Source organism: Mytilus trossulus, chromosome 14 (genome assembly GCF_036588685.1).
Source record: "Mytilus trossulus isolate FHL-02 chromosome 14, PNRI_Mtr1.1.1.hap1, whole genome shotgun sequence".
Lineage (NCBI taxonomy): Eukaryota > Metazoa > Mollusca > Bivalvia > Mytilida > Mytilidae > Mytilus > Mytilus trossulus.
The window spans coordinates 18278325-18300175 of record NC_086386.1 but is presented as its reverse complement, the minus strand read 5'-3'; the positions used below and the strand labels follow the sequence as shown (position 1 = coordinate 18300175).

General features: G+C 30.7%; 1 protein-coding gene across 5 annotated transcripts in view; it reads right to left on the bottom strand.

Moving 5' to 3' along the window:
* The window catches only part of LOC134695648 (leucine-rich repeat-containing protein 74A-like), a 48717-nt gene extending 29842 nt beyond the window's left edge, over window positions 1-18875 (bottom strand). The window contains exons 1-2 of one of the 5 annotated variants that reach the window (XM_063556967.1): window positions 18782-18875; window positions 16821-16870 (exon numbers count right to left, since the gene is read on the bottom strand). The gene's annotated coding sequence lies outside the window, so the exon portion shown is untranslated. Of the gene's footprint in view, window positions 1-1581; window positions 1727-11631; window positions 11784-12380; window positions 12480-16820; window positions 16871-18781 lie in introns of those variants that run through there. The other 4 variants (XM_063556970.1, XM_063556969.1, XM_063556968.1 and 1 more) reach the window with 4 other exon arrangements.
* Between the last annotated feature and the right edge of the window lie 2976 nt (window positions 18876-21851).

Genomic DNA, 21851 nt, shown 5'->3' with positions numbered 1-21851 from the left:
TTTGCAAGTATCAAATTATCTTGCCAGTATCACATAATCTCAGTATCACATGATATTGACGGTATTACATGAACTCGCCAGTATCATATATTGATTCTTATTTTTAATGCTTCCGTCAATGCCTATGAAATTCATTTATAAATAAACATAATTACGTTAATGACAGATATTTAAGATACAATTGACTTTGATTAAAGAATAATAAATGACAACACACAAATTTATAATTTCAACGTTGAAACATTTTCGTTGACTTCATTTATTGATTATGGACAATGGTAATTATCTAGATTGTGATAATCTAAGACATTAAACTTAGATGCATATCTAATCTAGCTGAATGTGATTTGCTTCCAAACCTTGTTTTAATTTTAAAAAAAACACCAAGGAAACAAAAAATAATAAAAAATACTGCTACGTATCTATCAATTCTTAGGTTGCGACTAAACAGTAACCAGAAGCTTGACCAGGAAGGAGCATTACCCGAAAAGCATCTGAATACATAATTTGACAATTCAGTTGCAACAACTTTTATGATTTTTTTTAAATGAAGGTATACTATAATTGTATTTCAAAAGATTTTTTTTCTATATAATTCTTTTATCAGTAAGCGATTACATTTGTTAAAATAGCATTTTAATAGATATAGTTGTGACTTTTTTGTATAGACCTTTTAACCGTTTTTATCGAGATTATTCACACTGGTAAGAATAATATCGGGAAATAGATATTCCCGACTGTGCATTGTTGAACAAACGTTTCAAATACCCGTCACTGTCTACTATTATGTTGTTCATTACTGGTGAATATAAGTCTAAATCGTAAAATTATTGTGTTGATGTCTCGTAGACGGTATTTCACGGTCTTTGTAAAGTCAGCCAAATAATAAAAGAAAATATACCAATCAATTCCAGGCTGTTTATGATAACATGTAAGATAGATAAAATGTCCGATTATTTATCTAAACTTAATACTAGTACTTTAAAAGATTGCACGTGATGTTAAATATGGTTCTTCTCTTCATAAAATTTAACATACTGAAATAGCATAAAGATAATAGTTTCTAAAGTCTGAAGAAAACAAATAGTTGATCCAGATTGAATATCAAAATGTTACCAGCAAAATTCTATTGTACTGTGAAATTAGTATAGACATTTGTAGTTGTTGATGGACAATGGTAATGATTTTTGGGAAAGACAAATACGAAGAAACATTTAAATATTAAGAGCAAGTTCAATATTAGTTCAGTTTCGTTTTATAAAATCATTTTTATCTTCTTAACTATTCTATTCAATCCAAATCTAAAATATCCATAACATTTTTACGAGTTATATTTTACTCTAGACATGTATGCACAATAAATTAAACACTCGTTGAAGGATGATAAAACCTGTAATCACGATTAAATAAAGTGTTTATAGAGTTAAAAAAATATTTACATTACATTTCATAAATATATAGTATACTTTCACTGTTGTAAAAAAGCAATAAATATCAAATTCCTTGTTATTTAAATAATAAAATCCATGTTTTATACGAAAAAAAAGTCATGAATCTTTTAATTTTTATTGAAAAACTTACTTTCTGTAAGAAGATATTCCCAGTGGTAAATATTTTAACGATTTTAACGATAAAACATGCTATCAAAACTATGTTTTCTTTGATTTATCTAAGATAAACTGACATGTTCATTTCCTTCCAGTACTGACAAATAAAAAGTTATATTTGTGTATCAGAAGTCAAGGGTGGGTAGATTCGTACTTAATGTATTTGTAAAGATCGATCTTTAAATTACCATGATTAATTAAATTGATTTTCACCGTGTTCTAAAAATCAGATTCCTTAAATAGGTATAAATTCAATTTGTGATTTTAACTTAGTTGATTTAATCATACGGGTGTCCAATCTGGCCATCTATCAAACTAATAATATTAGTATGACCTTATTCAAAAGTTTTATCCCTGCCCTTTTCCTACCAAAATTACATGAAATCGGCCACTGGACAAACCTTTAAGTTTGCATCTATATCTTGACGTTATTTGATTTTAGTAAAAATATAAACGACTGCCAGTATAAGCTATATATCAAATGGTAACGTATTTTTCCTGAGGAGCATATATATAATAGTGATCAACGGTCCGTTGTTCGTTTTACCGTCCGTGAAATATGGTTTCCATAACTCCTCCAACAACGACGATGGACGTGTTTAACTACCTTGACTAGCTTTTCAGCCCATGCACGGTCGACACAATACAAGTTACTGGATTTATTGTTGAAACTTTCAGAAAAATTCTTACAACGGATATCTGAGCTTCCGACATCGGTCACAGTTTTGTTTTAAATAAATGACTTTGACGCTTTGCCACAAACTATCAAAAATCGTTCCAACTTTGTTTTGAAACGTGTTAAAATTGAAAAGAATCTGGTGGGGAAAAGGTGTAAGCAAATCTGGAAGTGGTCACTATTTATTTTGTTGTTACAAATGAGACAGACGATACCAACAGTCCAATAACAAATCATAAGGCGAGGAGAAATGATTAAAATGTAGAAAATACAATTATTATGGTATTTCCTCGCCCTCAAAACATCACTTATGGTCCACTGTTGCTGCCCCCACCCCCATTGTAGTAATTTCAATTTAATAATATCTTAGTAGATTACATAACAGGTATATTAGTTAACAAAAGCTAGATTCGTATTTAGTTCTGACAAGTAAACACTTTACAATAATCACGGTTAATATGTTTTTGACGATGTATGGCAATACTGAAAAAGACCTAAATGTGATTTTGACAACGCGATGCCCCGTATAAAGAACGTAGACACGCCTTGGCAATTAGTGCCATTGGAAAGATGCACGAAGTTAAAGATATATTTTTAATAATCAATTTAGTAATGTTTACATCATAAAAAATAACTTCCACAAAGTAGTAATTAATTCGAAATATGCTTTTTGAACTGGCGTTTTTTTCTTCTGAGAACAAAAGAAGACTATTAAGTATGACTTCAGTATTTCTAAATTTAGGATACATTTCAGATTTTTAATTTGTCAATTTCCAAAGATCTCATCTTAATGGTTTAGATTTAAAGTTTATCTGTAATTGACTTTAAATAAGATAAAAGACGATTTTGTCATCCATTTGAATATTAGTTTACACAGTTTAAAAGTGTAAGTTTAAAAATGGTGAAAGTTCAAAAAGTAATTCTTAGCTATATTAAAGTCATATGAAACGAGTAACTAGTGAAAAATAATATTTATCCAATTCTTGAACCTATGCATGTATATATCATAAACTTAGTCTACTGTGCACGATTTTATAATTTTTTACACAAATATATCGTATAATCGTTAATTTTTTCTCTTAGTCTTAATTTATACTATTAAATATGGCAGCTCATTAAATGCCCTGTTGTCTCCGAAGTTTATCGATTGTCACCTTCAACAATAAAAAAAAACATGGATATTAAAATGTTATGTTTACCTTGTACAATCAGATAATAGTTTATTTCAGTGACAGACCCATGCGTATTGCGATCACCGGATTTTTACGAGTAAGGTCAGACTAAGGTAACTTTGAATACAGAAAATATGTCGGCGAATTGCTTGCTTCGCAATTCAAAAAAGTAAACTTCCTCTAAATGTGGACAACGTTTACATACCGTATAGCGGGTTTTTACGCGGGTGTAAAATTTCGCGATTTTCATTGAATAAGGTATACGAAAAAAATTGGCGGTTATTATTTTGGCGGATTCAACATTTTTAAATTACCTTTGCATGTACACTTTTAAATTGGCGGAATTTATTTTGGCGATTTTGTTCTATCCGCGAAAATAAGCGAAAATTTACACCCCGCGAAAATAACCCGCTATACGGTATTTAGAAGGGTCCAGCTGAAGGACGCGGAAATTTCTCGCTACATTGAAGACCCATTGGTGGCCTTCGGCTGTTGTCTACACTATGGTCGGGTTGTTGTCGCTTTAACACATAGCCCATTTCCTTTCTCAATTTCAAATTAAAGAATTTTCTTCAGAAAAAAGTATATGTACATTAGTTCAATAATGAAAACTATCCATTGTGTTAAAAAAAAACAATTGCATCTCCTTTTTTTTTAATTTGAGGTTTCATATGACTTTGATTTAGCTGAAAATTTATATTTATCATATTTCCAAATGTATCGTACACTACGAATCGTACAAAATATTATTGTTGTATTGAAGGTCGTAAATACAGAAAACAAAACATGTCATTGCCTCATTCATAAATTATTATTTCTTCAAACACTTCAGGAATAAAATATGTATTATTGTCATTGCAACTTTACTATGTCTGAATAATTACAAAACCATTGAGAGACAACACTCGGAATGCTTTCTCATATTTTATTTCCCAAGTAAAGGGGAACGGGCGTCATAAGACAACGCGTCAAAACATGTACCATCCTCATTGTAAAGAAATGCAAACGAAAAGGTGGGGATGGAAGACCTGTTAAACAAATTTTACTGGATTTACATCCCTCGCACGGTCGAGAAACGAAAAGCTTGATATGACCGTAAGTATATAGTTGTAGAAGTACATTGATTTCAAATATACGTGGTATATACAAGAGCGTTTTAGTAAAAAATAATTGTAGTGTAGAGCCCATCGAAATGAATCTGCTTGTTTCGAAACTATTGATATAGAAAATACATTATGTTTTAAATGTAACAATGCCGTTGAAGATGAAAAGCATGATGTTAAACTGTCCAATATATGCAGATATTCGTGATGTGAACTTTATTATGCTAGTGTTGTTGATGAGAATAATAGGCCGCAAGATGATATTTCTATTGACAAATGAAAAATAAATATGATAGTTTATACTACAAAAAATCTACAACGAACATTTTATTGAAGCGAAAATTTATTTTATACTTTTGATACTAGACTTGCGTTTGGATTCCCGCGAAAGTGCAGTCCGATTTGGCAAGTGCTGAAACAAAGAATTTAAATTTCACGGGCAGTACGTCGACTGAGAATCTGTGAAAAGCGTATAATACTCAGGGGCCGTGTCAACGAAGCTGTCCTAGGACTAGGACATGTCTTAGGATGGTCTTAGGACACGTCTTAGTCCTAAGTCAGGTTAACGAAGGTGTCCTAAAATAAGATATGTCCTAAATTTGGTCCTAAAGTTAGGATATATAAATAGGTGTCTTAGGATAGAATTAAAAGCTACGATGTCCTAAAACAAAATAAAAACAAAAAATATGGCATAAATTCATTAATAAAAATACTTATACAATACTTAACTAGTATAATGTTATAAAAATAAACTAATTACACCAAACTTTTCCATATTTGTTAAAGATTCAATTGAGTAACATTTTTTGCACCTAGCCAAACGGTGCAATGTTAATACAAATATGGAAAAACAATACTTCCTTTTACTAATCCTTATGCAATACATGCAATGAAATCGAGTGGACCCAAAGACAAAACCAGTTACATACTAACATGAAATTGTAGCACGAATATCTCATTTAACAAAGTTGTGTGACTATTTAGTTTTGTTGTCGTATGCGATTCATTTATATATTTTTTTATCGTGTATAATAACGTATTTACTAGTATAACGTTAAAACTTTTATTTTGCATAAATTGTTTTCCATAAAAGATCATAAAAGAGTCATCATCCTCTCTTCCTTTACACATATAGTGAAATACAATAAAATATATGTAATTTTATTCCCTACATATTTTTTTTCCGATTTAATAAATGTGTTAGGATGGTCCTAGGATCATCGTAGTTAGGACTGTCCTAAGATAGCTTTGTTTTACATCCTAAGACATGTCTCAGACACGTCCTAAGACCATCCTAAATAATGCCCTAAGACCTATCTTAGGACATATCCTAGGATACTTTCATTGACACGGCCCCAGATCAATAACGGTCTTCGAATTTCGATATTTTCTAAAACAAAAATGGCGTTTTTTGTGGGGAAAAAAAGATTGTTTCAATGACATTTTAAGGAAGTACAAAATACTACGTCATATAACAAATATTTTTGACTTTGAATGGTTTTAGAGGAGTTGCAGCTAAATGAAATCGGTCTCTCCCTTTAACCAGTAGTATAGATATAATTGTTTTATAGTGTCTCATAACTTTCTAAGAGTGACTCTGGTTGTAAAGTTGTGTTTTACTAAGCTGTATAATTTATATGTAACAAGTGGTGATACTTTAATAAAGTGTTTGTCTTGTCTTGTTATTATAATATTTTAACGTTTCTTTTTATTTGTAGTTTTATAGGGTTGTAAAAGTCTTTATCATATCACAATGTCATTTAAGAATTGTCGCGTTTTGTAAAAAAAAATTGATTTTTATTGTAAAATATATTTTTTGGTATTTCCCCAACCTCCACGAAAATTATCGAATAAGACTAGACAGTGGTTACATAAAGTAATTAAGACCTGATGTAATTGTATGGGATTCTAAATAAAAATTTTGATATATTTAAAAGTAAAACAGTTTGATGCTTTATAAAGTAGAAATTAAATGTTTTACATTTTGAATTTTAAATTAATGTATAATAATATGCGATGTCATTGAAATTAATCGTCATTGAATTATTATATTTAAAGTAAAGTGGTATGTAGAAAATATTTTAAAAATATTTCATAGATTTGACATATTATTATTTATATAGCGACCAATTATATCGACCATGAATGATACAAACTGTTTAACCTCCGTAGCACTGATGGATAAAATTACACCAGAAAGAGGATTTCGATGAAAGGAAACCAACAATACAAAATAGAACAGAAAATATAACTAAGAACCCTGAACCCTGAACATTGTGACTAGAAGTATCACATGTAAGCCTAGGACATTGCTTTCTGTTTGAATTCTTGCATTTGTCGGGCGATAAGAATGCACCCATGGACAAAAGTTTGATTTTTTTTCATTCAATGAAGGTCATACCTAATGCAGTTTTAAACCATCGATGATTGGGTTTGAAAATGATTTATTAACCTATTAACAAAAAGTAACAGTCACTCTAAACAATTTCCTTTTTTCCATGTATTTAAGAATTTTTCCATGTATTTAAGAATAACTGTTATCAAAAACATAATAAAAGCCTACGAACTTTACGAAACCAAATATCGCCAAATATTTTCTTATGAACATATGTATAGCCAGATTATCTAAGGAAAGAGTAAGATGGCCAGCAGTATGACAAAAATGCATGTAAACGACATACATGTACATGTATCTCAATTTTGGGAACACGAATCGCAGTATCAGAGTACCTCCAGTATTGCATGTGCTTTACAAAGAGGTGATCGTGCAGTATTCAACGTGTAAGTCTACATTTAGTTTACCCCGATACAAGAACAGACGTATCCATTATAAAACACTATTTCAACTTTAAATTACGCAATACGGAAATTATTGTCTACATTTTTTTACTTTTAAGTAGACGATAGGCAATCATTTATATATTAAATAGTATGAAAAAAAATCTAATTCATATTTTACGACAAAAATGATCTGGTAAATTGCTTTAATGTAATACGTGTAACTGTACTCATTTGGTCATTACCAGATTTTTTGGGAAATTTCATATGTGGGAAATTATATATATAATCAACCATCTATAGCGGTTACATGATGAAAGTAATTCAAAGTTAAATTCAGTAAGAGAAAATTTCGATTTAATTAAAAAAAATTATTCATAATAAAGATAGATATTAAAGTTTATGGATCATAAACAGCTTAAAAATAGTTCATGTGAATTTTGTTATGGTTTTGATATTATGAAATGCAAGTTAATCATATGTAATTATATATGCTTGATGTTTCTGTTTTGACATTATTAATATTTGAATATTTTGCGTGTCACTGAATTTAACTCTTAGAAAGAAAAAAACTGTTTAGTAATGTCAAAATGTTAATTTGTATTTAAAATGTTCACTTGTCAAAGGAAATGTATACAATGACAAGGAGATGTGGAATGATTGGTAATGAAACAACTGTATATATGCTAGATACCAAATGATGCGAGTATTAACAACCCAAGACTTATCTACGGCCTTCAATAATGAAAAAGTCCTTACAATACCATTTAGGAAACAATAAAAGAGCAAGGCCTAACACAATGTGAATTTATTCATACAAACAAAAGTACGGCTTCATTTTTGCCAAGATATACAAATAAAACAGACGAGGCAGACAATAACCAATGTGAATTACAGGCTTCTGACTTTGAAAGGAACATGCCAACTGATTCGGGGTTTAACATTTTTTGGGGAGCGCTCAAGCCACCCTTAGCGTAAAACGGTAATATACAACACACATACATGTAAGAGCAATAATAAGACAGTGGTGTAAGACTCGACAAGTACAAACTCGAAACGAGGGACATACAAAAAATGAAAAAAATGAAAAAATCAACGAAAATTTGTTCAAATTCAATCTTAACCAATAAATCAACTATATTTTTTCAGACTGAAATGTGAACCAGGACACATACGGGGCGCCGAATGGGACTCTTGTGGTTTTGTACTCAAAATTCAATTTTGTACGGACAAAAGTGACTTTTGTTCGACAAAAACTAGTTCAGTTTAACAAAATTTGTATCATACTACAAATTTAAAATTTTGTCATACAAAATTATCTATCAGCGGACAAGAGTCACTTTTGTCATGACAAAATTCATTTTTGTTACACAGACTTGACTTTTGTTACCTAATTTGAAAATTGAGCGACAAAAGTCAATTTTGTATTCAAATTAGTTTAGTTTGGTTTCTGTGAACTAATTTGAATACAAAATCGACTTTTGTTACACAAAATGGACTTTTGTTACACAAAATGGACTTTTGTTACACAAAATTGACTTTTGTTACTCAAAATTGACTTTTGTTACACAAAATGACTTTTGTGAGACAAAATTGACAAAATTGACTTTTGTGAGACAAAATTGACCAATGTGATCAACAAAATTGACAAAATTGACTTTTGTGAGACAAAATTGACCAATGTGATCAACAAAATTGACAAAATTGACTTTTGTGAGACAAAATTGACCAATGTGAGACAAAATTGACTTATGTCTCAACAAAATTGACAAAATTGAATTTTGTCTCAACAAAATTGATTTTTGTCTCACGAAAGTCAATTTTGTCTCACGAAAGTCAATTTTGTCTCACGAAAGTCAATTTTGTCTCATAAAAGTCAATTATGTTGTTACAAAATTGAATTTTGTCGTCACAAAATTGACTTTTGTCTCAACAAAATTGACAAAATGGACTTTTGTCTCAACAAAATTAACAAAATTGACAAAATTGACTTTTGTCTCAACAAAATTAACAAAATTGACTTTTGTCTCAACAAAATTGACTTTTGTCTTAACAAAATTAACAAAATTGACTTTTGTCTCAACAAAAATGACAAAATTGAATTTTGTCTCAACAAAAATGAAAATATTGAATTTTGTCTCACAAAAGTCAATTTTGTCTCACAAAAGTCAATTTTGTCTCACAAAAGTTAATTTTGTTTCACAAAATTGAATCTTACCTCACACAATTGACTTTTGTGATTTAATTTCCATATCAGGTAACAAAAGTCAATTTTTTATGCAAATATGTTTATATTTGCATACCTTTTAGACAAAATTGACTTTTGTCATGACAAATATGAATTTTGTCTGCAAAAATGAATTTTGTCTACAAAAATGAATTTTGTCATGACAAAAAATGAATTTTGTCATGACAAAAATGAATTTTGTCATCACAAAATTAAAGTTCTCACAAAACAAGTCTGTAGCACATAGTTTTGTAAGACAAAAATGATTTTGTTATGACAGAATTGAATTTTGTACAAAACCACAAGAGTCCCATTCGGCGCCCCGTAACACATCCGATGAAATTAGTGTAAAGACGTTTTATGAAAACATTGTGTTGTGAATGCCAGTCTTAAATCTTCATTTTTTTGGATTCAGATTCAGATTCAATATTTTATTATAGTCTCACCACATACAAACATAAAATGAGATTCACATACATAGATTTTTGACGCGAAAAACAACTTACCGAGCAAAGTGGAAGATCTGATTTGATTCAAATTGGTGTAATGTCAAAAATGAAGGAACAAAAAAGAGCTTAATTTCAACTGTTCAGCCATACATGATTAGTTGTGTTTAACTTTTATTTTAATTTGTAAAGGTTAGTTCCGATGAAACAACGTTTTGTATTATATATCTTAATGTCTACCCCCTACGAACAGCAGTCAAGCTGTGCGATTGTCTGGATTAAAACATTATTCCGAAGGATATACGAACAAATGTTCCATGCCTTTTTGGTAAATTCATAATGCATTGTTGAATGAACTCAGTGTTCATCGATGCTGCTCACACTGGATATAAAGCAGGTCTACAACTGAAAGACGATTGAAATCTTTAAAAAAAAATACCTTATACGTGTGTCTTGTTCATGTCTGAAGTCAGGAATCATCATTAGTGGTTGCTTTAATTCCTTAAAGTCATAAGAAACCTCAAATCAAAAAAAATAATGCATATGTTTTTTATAACTCAATGGATAGTTTTCATTATAAAACTTATGTACATATACTTTTTTCTGAAGAAAATTCTTTAATTTATCCATGTTTAGAAGAAGTTTACTTTATTTTAATTGCTTGCTTCCAGCAACCAATTCCCCCGACATATTTTCCGTATGCAAAGTGACCTCAGTGTGACCCATCTCGTAAAAATCCGGTGATCACAATACGCATGGATGTCTTTAAAATAAACTATTATCTGAATTCACATGTGAAACACGTGCTCTCTTTCCATGCTTTTTTGTTTATTTTTTGTCGATTGTTGACAAACAGGTGATCATCGTTAAACTTCGGCTTCAAAACACGAACTTTAATTACCTGTCATATTTACACAACAACACTGACCGATTGAAAAAAGAAATTGACGATTATACGAAATTTACACGAAAAAAATGAAAAATTCGTGCACAGAAGACTAAGTTTATGATGTGTGTATGCATTGGTTCAAGAATTGGAAGAACATAATTTTTCACCGGTCACTCGTTTCTTATGACTTTAACTTAACTTTGTTTTTTCAGTCATTTAAAAAAATACGTTGTTAGTAGATCATTGATTATGTCCTAAGTCTCGAGAAGATATAGATGTTAACATTTCGTATAGTCATCTGCATTTCATAGAGAAGACGAAATGTTGACCTTTATAGTCTTTTTGATTTTTATATCGTTGTGATGCTGTATCGTCTACGTTCAACTCATATCTTCTTTTATTTATAACTAAGTATTGAAGTAAAACAATGTCATTATTATTATTGTATTACACTCAGCTACATGAAGGCCAGATGCTATATAAAGAATACTTTCCCTTGAATGTCCCCTTGGTTCCTTATTTCCTTAGATATTATCAACAAAAAAGTCCAAAGTCACCAGAGTTGGTTAAAAAAAGCCTTCGATATCTAGTACAAGCAAATGACAGATCATGACTTTGCAAAAAAAAATGCCAAGAAGGAGAAATAGATACAATTTGTGCAGTAGGCAATAACAAACATACTTTCGGAAGTCTTATAAAAAGGAATGACTGTATCAAATAAAATTAACAATACCTTATAAGTTAGCATAGTGTATCTGTTTGAATCCAGGGCGCACGTATTGAATGCATATGTTGGTATATGAATGTTCTTAACATAAAAAAAATGTCAATCTCTCCACAAACTTTCTAAGTGAACATCATAAAGACCTGTGTTGTTATACAAAATATCATCCCTTTATGAGAAAAATGTCAAGTGCGATTTATTAATAGATTTCTTGTCATGTCGTATTTATTAATGCGTTTTTAAATTTTAAATTTGAAATAAATGACTGAAATTTGTCGTCAAATGAAGAATTTCGGTATCCTATAAGCTTTCCACGATTACACGTACAACCAAGCGTGATTCTATACAAGTATCATTGTAGATTAATAAAAAATACTTTATTTAATAATTCTTTAATTTATATGTACATGATGTAAATTTTATCTATCAGCAAAAGAAATAATAAAAATTAATGATAATAATAGTCAATAAGAGTTTGCATAAAAAAGATGTGGTACAATTGCATTCAAGACAACTCTTCACAAGAAACCAAATAACACAAGAAGCTATTAACTATGGTCACCGTACCGTTTTCAATATTGAGTATAGTCAGCTACAAGAGCCTCCGAAATGTAAAACAACTCAAACGTGAAAACTAAGGACCTAATCACGTTGCTTCTTTTTTTTTTTATCACATCTGGAATTCATTAAAGTTCACTTGTGATGACAGCGAATCTATTCTCAATAGTTGTTTACAAGATAATAGTAAGATAACTTACCATAAACGATACAATAATTAGACATGTTCTGACAGAAAGGATACCAATGAACACAATGTTGACCCTGTATTGACCACACATTATCCTCAATAAGAAAGAACTATATCTGAACTACAAGATTTGACGTAAAACTTCAGTTGAACATAAGACATCATATAGATTACATTACCCTGTCGACAAACTGTGAACTGTCCCCTCTGTGTCGTTTTTTATTAAATTTTATCATATTGTCGATTTACTGTCACTTCACATTTATAGTTTGACATATGTCTTTATTACTGTTTAAGGTGGTACCTAACACTACAGGGAGATAACTCTTTAAAATCAGCTAAACGTTTTAATGACGTTGTGTTGTAAAGGGAATATTATAAATCGTATTTTCTTGTTAATTCGACCTGTTGATACTGTTTATAATGCTTTTTTGTCATTTTTTATTTATATGGATCTTGGCTGTATACCAGCTTTGATTATTTGTAATATCTTCAATTTTTCACTTATTCTTACAACATTTGTATAAACTTCAAGATTATAAAAAACCGGTTTTTTTCTAAAGTGAACATTGATTGGTTAAATATTTCTCAGTGTGTTTGAATTTGTTTGATAGCCTTTTGGTCATGACTGTTTGTCTCTAATATTTAATTAACTGTGCATTTGTATTCAGATATCGCAGATCAAATTTATTCGTTCTTTGTGTAATCATACGTTTTTTGATTGAGTTAAGTCTGCTAATTGATATTTTATCGTATGTTTTTATATGTTGTGATGTTATGCTATTGTTTTAGAAAAAGGGAGAAGGTTTGGGCCCATTAAAACGTTTAATCCCGCTGCAAATGTTTGCACCTGTCCTAAGTCAGGAATCTGATGTACAGTAGTTGTCGTTTGTTTATGTAATATATACGTGTTTCTCGTTTCTCGTTTTGTTTATATAGATTAGACCGTTGGTTTTCCCGTTTGAATGGTTTTACACTAGTAATTTTGGGGCCCTTTATAGCTTGTTGTTCGGTGTGAGCCAAGGCTCCGTGTTGAAGGCCGTACTTTAACCTATAATGGTTTAATTTTTAAATTGTTATTTGGATGGAGAGTTGTCTCATTGGCACTCACACCACATCTTCCTATATCTATTAAGCTTCTCAATGATCAAAATTGGTGTTTGTCAAACTGCTATATAACCAGTGTAATTTTTCTGACAAAACGGTTGGTTCAAAATTTTTGAAATTTTCATATTTTTGTTAAAGGGTCAAAGTAAGTACTTTGATAAAATTTTATGAAAATTAAACGAGCCAAATTAATTTTAGTGCAAGTGTTGGGTACCACCTTAAGATTGGATTTAGGTCGATTTGATTGATTATTGGTGGTTAACGCCATTTTCAGCACTTTTCTGATATTTCGTTGTCCCAAACAGCATTACTGTACAACGCGGAATATAAATAAATGTAATGAATGGAAATGCATATACATGTATGACAAATAGGGTCGTTTAAGCTTTTTGAAATGTAGTTTAATTCTATTGGGTTTAATCAACGTACAGATTTTTAACCAATGAATAAAATAAACTACGTCATTGGAAATTTTACCTCACCTCTTTTAAAAATGCTAAATGTTTACAGTCATAGCAAAAAGCATTGGTAAAAACGTGTTGGGTAATTGAAGATTCTTTTTCTGAAGAAATTCCCCCATTTTTTTCGAAAATGTTAAGACAATGTCAGATATTAAAACCGAGGTTAAATTTAGAACATGCCACTTGAAATAAATCTAATAAGCTTAATACGTATAATGATATTATTGTACAACAGCGTCAAAATTATAATACTACCGAAAATTCAATTAAATAGAATTACCCGTACTAGAGTTCTAAGTTTGTTTGTTTACAATCACTTAAGGACCACTGGAGACCATTGTCACTTTCAACACAGAAACCAATATGAAATACAATATCATGTTTACTTTGATATTACTGTCTAAAATTGATTATTAACAAGTTAAACACCTTTACAGGTTGAAAAGAAGAGGCGTTTAATGACACTTTGTTATCGCCAAATGATTGTGTCCAAACAACTTAATAATTTGGAGGATGACTTGCCCTTCATACTAGGTGTTCTTAGAGAGTGAAGCCTTTTTAATGTTATATTTACATTTACAATCGCATGCTGGGTGGTGGTACAAGTAACTGTGAATCAAAAAGAGTTATTTGATTTGTTCTGAAGGTACAAGGATTTGTATAGTAATCCTTTGTGTTACTATACAAGTCAATGGATGAACTTACTATGACTGCGACTACGTTCAGAGTTCAAATCTCATTTTTCAGGGTTATCTTCTTATAATGACGAATACGGCAATACGAATATAAGCGAGATAAATATATTCAAAAATTGATGTCGCTTATCACTATTATCTGCATCGTCCTACACATGTACATGTATCAAAACTTGCCACTGAACGTTTAGAAACCAGCAATCAATCAATCTATCTTTTATTCTATGTATTTTCAATCCTTCTTTTATCTTTCATAAATGCATAATAAATATAGTTGTTTTTTTTTTATTCTAAACCACACATCCTTGTATAGTTCTTACTTGTAAAATTTAATAGAAAATCGTTAAATCGATCGAATCAACTTTGAAATTATAAATCAAATACATTATAAGCAGTTTGTTTTATTAAAATATTGTTTGAAAGGAAATATCATAGTTATAATGTAGTTGTGACTTTGTTATTGAGAATTGTAGAAATTCGGTATAATGAATTCCAAAATAAAGCACAGGAAATAATTTGGAATTAACAAACCTATAATTCCTTATCCTGGATTTGGTTTTACATTTGGTCTTTCAAGATTTTTAATATCAAAATATTCTGGTATCGATTATTACAGAAGAGATATGAATTAAACAAGTGCGCATCCGTTGCAGTACAATTGGCACTGTCACTTATAAGTGTTATTAGTTATAATTACCAAATGAATTCCATGTTACAAATGTTTCCAATCCGTTATTCCATATTTTGAATTTAATAAAAAAACAAATCGTATGTTGGTACAATCATATTTATGTGTTAAATTGTTATTCTTTCTGTAGTAATTTTCCTTCTTGATTTTTATTCTTTCGTTTGATGCTAGTATATTCCATACTTCAATATTTCGATGTTAAATTCACCATTATTATATATAAAGTCTATAAAAAGTCGACATATAGGCCACTTATAATGTGTGATAGAAAAACCAAACGAAAGAACCAAACTTAGTCTAATCATCCCCTTGTCACGCAGGTCAACGATAGAAAAGGAGATGGAAAAAATGACAAGCAATTTTCGTTTTTATCGTTCAAATTTAGATCAGACATAACAGCTTCAAATGCATACTAGACCCAATAAAGTGAATTTACATTGATATATCCTGCACGAGAGGGGGGGAAGGGGGGGGGGGGGGGGGTAGGTCCGAGAATTGGAAACCCCCCTTTTCTGTCTGTTTTATTCAATGATGGAAATGTTTCATGATGTTCAAGGGGTTTGAACAAATATGCAATCCGATACAAAGTACATGGAGAACCTATTGTTGTTGCTAAGGTTGACTTGATTACCGTATACGGCCTTCAACAATAAGCAAAAACATACCGTATAGTCAGCTATTAAAGCCCTCAAATGAAAAATGTAAAACAATTTAAACGAGAAAACTAATGCCTGATTTATCTTATAATAAATAACGAACGAAAAACAAATATTATATACAGCAACAAACGATAACCACTGATCGGCTGTTCAAACCAAACGGATACAATGGTTCAGTTGTTTTTCATGCATCATAAATTTACGCACAAAAAAAACCGAACCACAACAAAAAGCGTGGAGGAATCACGTAAAGTCATGGAATACACATTGTATTGCAAAATAAAATTTGACTTTGGAAAGCCTTGCGCGCGCAAGTGTTGTCAGCTTCTCAAAATAAAAGATTACTTGACACTTGGGCCTTCGTTTACAAAAACTCCCCTACAGTGAAGCTAGAATCAAAAGAGTTCAAAGTCCAAATGATGCACCTTGGTTTTCTTGTTTATATAGGATTGAAAGAAAGTAGAAAAGTAGTTAAATGTAGATTTCATTTATATCTAAAAGTATTAAATTTGTTCTTTGATGTTCTGACAATTCTGTACATAAAGAAGTGAAATGACATATAAAACGATGGAATTTATTTAATAAGAAATACAGAAACCTAGTAATGTAGTTGTACCAAAAAGTCCATTATTAAAAGTTATATTAAAATTATCTCTTTTATCTTTGTCACTTTTGTCGCATATGAAAAGCCATTGTCATATAATTCCATCAATTTATTTCAATTTCGTATGCAATCAAATTAAAATAAAAGTTGTGAACCTCTTTCAATATACAAGAACAAATATTGCACCACCACAAAATTTGACTTTTCATTTACAGAAAAAATAAATGTAGACTCACCACCACGTGTTAGTATTCCTATTGAAACTGACAAGAATAGTAATCACTACCTATAAAATAACAATACTAAAATAAACAGAATTATAATTCATTTTAAATATTCATTAAATCATCCATATTTATATATAAAGCAAATCTTTGTCATTTTTACGGTCGACAAGTATTTACAAATTATACCATAATGAACACCCGCCAAGTACTGTACAAACAATTAAATATTGGAACAGGGTGCAGATCTATCATAAGAACGTAAAACGTGCATTTGTATTCGAGGTTTAAATGAAAACAATCAAATGCACTAAAGTGTACTGTCAAGTGAAAGTATAATGTTGGAAATATTGTCAAGGAATACTATTTTATTCTCATAAACATAAACATTAAATATCAACTATGGATCACTCAAGCTTTACATTTGACGTCATTTTTATCTAGTTTGAAATAAAGATATTTCGATTCCATAGCTATAATGTAACTAAAGAGTGAAGGCGCAACCCATTTCAAAAAATATTCTCCCCAACAACAACAAAAAAGAAAACACTAAAATACCATTATCTAATGTTAACAGAATTATAATCTTGAGACAATTGGCAATCGGGGTTTTGAGGGATATAGTATTATTTTAATTGTGCGTTTTGGTGTGGGTCGGTTTTTTTTGTGCGTAAATTTATGATGCATGAAGAACAACTTAGCCATTGTATCCGTTTGGTTTGAACAGCTGATCAATAGGAGTGGTGGCACTGGAACGTGATTGTTATCAGTATTGGTAAAGAATTATGAAAATGAACTGATAGCTCCTTTAAGTCTATTTTTACCTATTACTAGTATGTTTGTTTGTCTTGTTCACACATCGTTGTCAATATAATGGAATTGTATGCGACTGTCATACAAACGAAAGGTTTAACTAGCTATAAAACCAGGTTGAATCCATTGTTTTCTGCATACGAAATTGCCTGTTCTAAGTCAAGAATATAACAGTCGTTACCCATTCGTTTGATGCATTTGTTTGAGCTTTTGATTTTGCCATTTGATTAGGGACTTTCTATTTAATTTTTCATCGGAGTTCGGTATTTTTTGTGATTTTACTTTTCAGTTCAAGCTAACTGTTCTGAAATATAAATCAAGATGTTGTACGTCACTTTACATGTACATGTACAAATAGAATCATATTCAAAACAGTGTGGTCCTGGCCATTGATTGACGACTTAAATTATCCCATTGACTGGGACAGATTAGGTGAACGTTTGTCGGTAACAATCACTGCTCACTATGTACTTGTTAAAGACACTGAATCTGTGGGGTCACCAAAGGTTCTCAACACCTTGAAAAAGCAATTCGAAAAACGAATCCGGAATAATACGATGTGTTGATTTATATCAGAATGGTTATCCCTGAATAATTTTTCGAATTATTTTATTATTAAAGGCGTTAAGAACATTTGGTGACCCCACAGTTTAAATTCTATAATAAGTAAGAAGTGAGCAATGGTCGTTACAGACAAACGTTCACCTAATCTGTCCCAGTCAATGGGATAATTTAGGTCGTCAATCAATGGTCAGGACCACACTGTTTTGAATATGATTCTACCAAAAATCCTTGTTCTCTTGTTATAGAACTCGCCTATCATACAATCGTTTGTAAAATAATGACACATATTTTCCGGACAATATAAGTTGATAGATTGCAATGGAATTCATCTCCGCCTGTCCTTGAATTTGATACTATACACTCTCCTACTGCCCGTCCCCTGTCTACTAATTAGTTCTATTGCGATCCTTTTTATAAGAAATACAGATTCTTAATCTGATCATTTACAATCACTATGGTATCAATTTGATAATACAAATTACACATTTAGTCTAAATCAAAGTTTAAATAGAAATGAAATATTTTATGGTCATCTTATTTTAAAAAGAAAAATGAAAATATTGACAATAGTAATTTAAAAGTAAAACAATACTCACAACTCAATCGTGTTTTTTCTTTCATATTATCCCAAAAAATATAATTTGTATGTATTTTGTCAAAATGATAAACCAGCTTGAGTTTACAGCCACATATCAAATCATGTAAGATTGTTTAATGTTATGCCATGACCAATCACGTTAAAACTTAAGATAAATACAAAGCAATCAATCAAATCCGTATTAACTATAGCTACGATACAACCGTGTATTCCCGCCATATTGATAATCTTATCGGTTTATACTTTAATTTTAGTTAATATTAAGACCATTAAACTATTATCGTACAAAAGTCTTATTTGTCATTCATTGTAATAGCTTAAATGTAAGTGTCAAATGAATGTCAGGCTATTATATTATAATTGTCATACAACTGAAGACGGACATCAATAATACTTTAATCATCGACCGGAGCACTTGGCACCAGCACCAGGATTCCTAGGTCTTTCATCTATAATGGTTGATTTATTCTTTTTACGATAACGAGAGGCCTCCCCTTAAAATGTTTGATTTATTCATTCTAGGATAACGGGAGATAGAAAAAAATATTTAGAAAACACACGATTACTAATCATTACAACAAATAAAGCCGACCAATATCGGATGCATTACAATGGCATCGGAACACTCGTCCCATTGTATCTGCCAAAGAGATAGCCGGTAATGTAAAGACTTTTTTCATTACCGTAAGTTTTCAAATTTACAAACTAGTAAGTAGTACTAATAATTGTGGTAGAGGTGGATTGATGCAATGTTGACTGCTGTACCCCAAGTTTGGATATATTTGCCTATTATGTCTGGTTGTTTTGCTCAAACATTGTTATAATGAAATTTTATGTAACTAATTGAATGGTTTAGCTAGCTATAAAACCAGATATAATTCGCCATTTTCTGCATACGATAATTCTTCTCAGAAGTCAGGAATATGACAGTTATTTTCATTCTATTGATGTGTTTCAACTTTTGATTTTGCCATTTGCCAATATACATCGCACGAAACCTCTTGCTTGTTTGACCATCATTTTCACTTTCAAATTGGAGATGAGGGTCCCCTTAAAGGCATTGTTTCGTATTCACATTTACGAAAATAGACGAGGCAGTGTGTTTAAGCGAAACAGACGTGCCAGTGTATTTATAAATATTGCACATCTGAACTGACGTGGTGGTGGATGCAAATATCTCGCAAAGCTAAAAAGAAAAGTTATATACTTAAACACCTCGTATTGCTAAACTGACGTGGTCGGGTATTTTGTGTATCAAAATTAACCTCTCACACGCCTTAAAGAAAAAGTTGTGTACTTAAAAACCTCGCACATCTTAAAATAAGTGTCTGTGTATTGTAATATATCGTACAGCTGAACAGACGTGGCTGTGTATTCGAAAACTTTGAACAAATAATCGAGCAATGATGGGGTTTCTAGGCATATCGTAGCAAGTGTTTTTGGTGAAATAATTTTTTACCAAACATAAATCCGCAGAAAAATATCAACTAGTTAAGGTAGTAAACTTTACATGATTTATGAATAATCTATCATATCGATGTTTTTAAAGATTAATCTGTATAAGCTTTCTAAAAGATTTAGAAATGAAAACGATTGATTTTCGTCATTATCTTATTCTGATTTCGTTTTCATATCCCGCACTCGCACCGTGGTAATGATATATTAATCATTTGAAATATTTCCGTAGGTGAATTCTATAGTAGGTAATTGGTAAAATTCTTGCTGCTGTTTAACAAAAAGTGTTACATCCTAAGTCTATGTAAGGTAATTAGCTAAATCTTCAACGTTTACTTTTAAGTCCATAGTGGGTAGTTTGTTAAATCATCGCCGTTCAAAATAAAGTACACCGCTGATTACATGTATCTGATAAAATCGAATTGTCACCTTTTATTCATTGATGACTCTTGGTTTTTCTTTTTAAAAATACCCTTTTTTAAGTTTAAGTATATCTGCCGCGAAAAAATATGTGAAAATTCAGATATAAATGTATGTGTTCCCATTCGTTTGGTGTGTTTGAGCTTTTTGATTTTGCCATTTGATTAGGGACTTTCCTTTTTGAATTATCCTCGGAGTTCAGTATTTTTGTGATTTTACTTTTTACTAAGTTTAATTTGGTCCTGTTTGGTTTAATCAGCTTTTCACCGTTTGTAGTAGGTCTTGAACTGTTATATATTTTGATCTCTAACAATACGGAAGAGACAGTCGAAAATTCAAATGCCCATCTATTTTAGTAAATTTGTTACCGTTATTATCATGGGTGCAATTCGTGTATTTTAAAACATGCTACATGTGTTTATACATTGTTAATTGTTGTGTGAAATAGGATAATTTATTGGAATTTACACAGATTAGTTATTAATAAATGTGCTTCTAAAGATTAGTTTTCATTTAGTTTAAAGTTTGTAATAAATGTACGAGAAAAGGGACCATTTTCGTTCCCTATTGTTAATTTCCCTTGTTGAATGGCTATGTTCCTTTTGTATCATCTCTTCGATGTTTATATATCACAACTTGTTCGCTATGCCCGTGTATGTAGTGACGTGTCAGATATCAATGAACGCAATCTGTTACGGTAAATAATTATAAGACAGGAAATTCGGTAACACAAGACACTTCAAACCTTTACTAAATTCTTTCAAAGATACAAAGATTTGGTTTGGAAGTTTATGAAACTTAGGACAACTTATTGTAAAGGGGAAAGGACATCCTTATTTTTACAGAGATTTTGTTTACCGAGCCCTGCAATTAAGATACGATCCCGGAAAGCTTATCGATCATATTAATAAATTTGTTATACGGTTACCGATTCAAAACTGTAATAAGATCTTTGAATTATGATTTCTTGGTAAAAATTTAGATTTAAATGTCAGCAAATTAAAATCAAAATAACTATTATTGTTATATATATGTGCACATCTATGGTATGTCTACAATATATCGATAACTGTATCTTAGCATTGTACAAGGTGTGTTTCTCTTACGACTATTTCCGATGTCGTATATGTTGTTGGATGTGTATTGACTGATATTTAAGTCTTAGATGTACGACTTTTTTATAAAGTGTTATT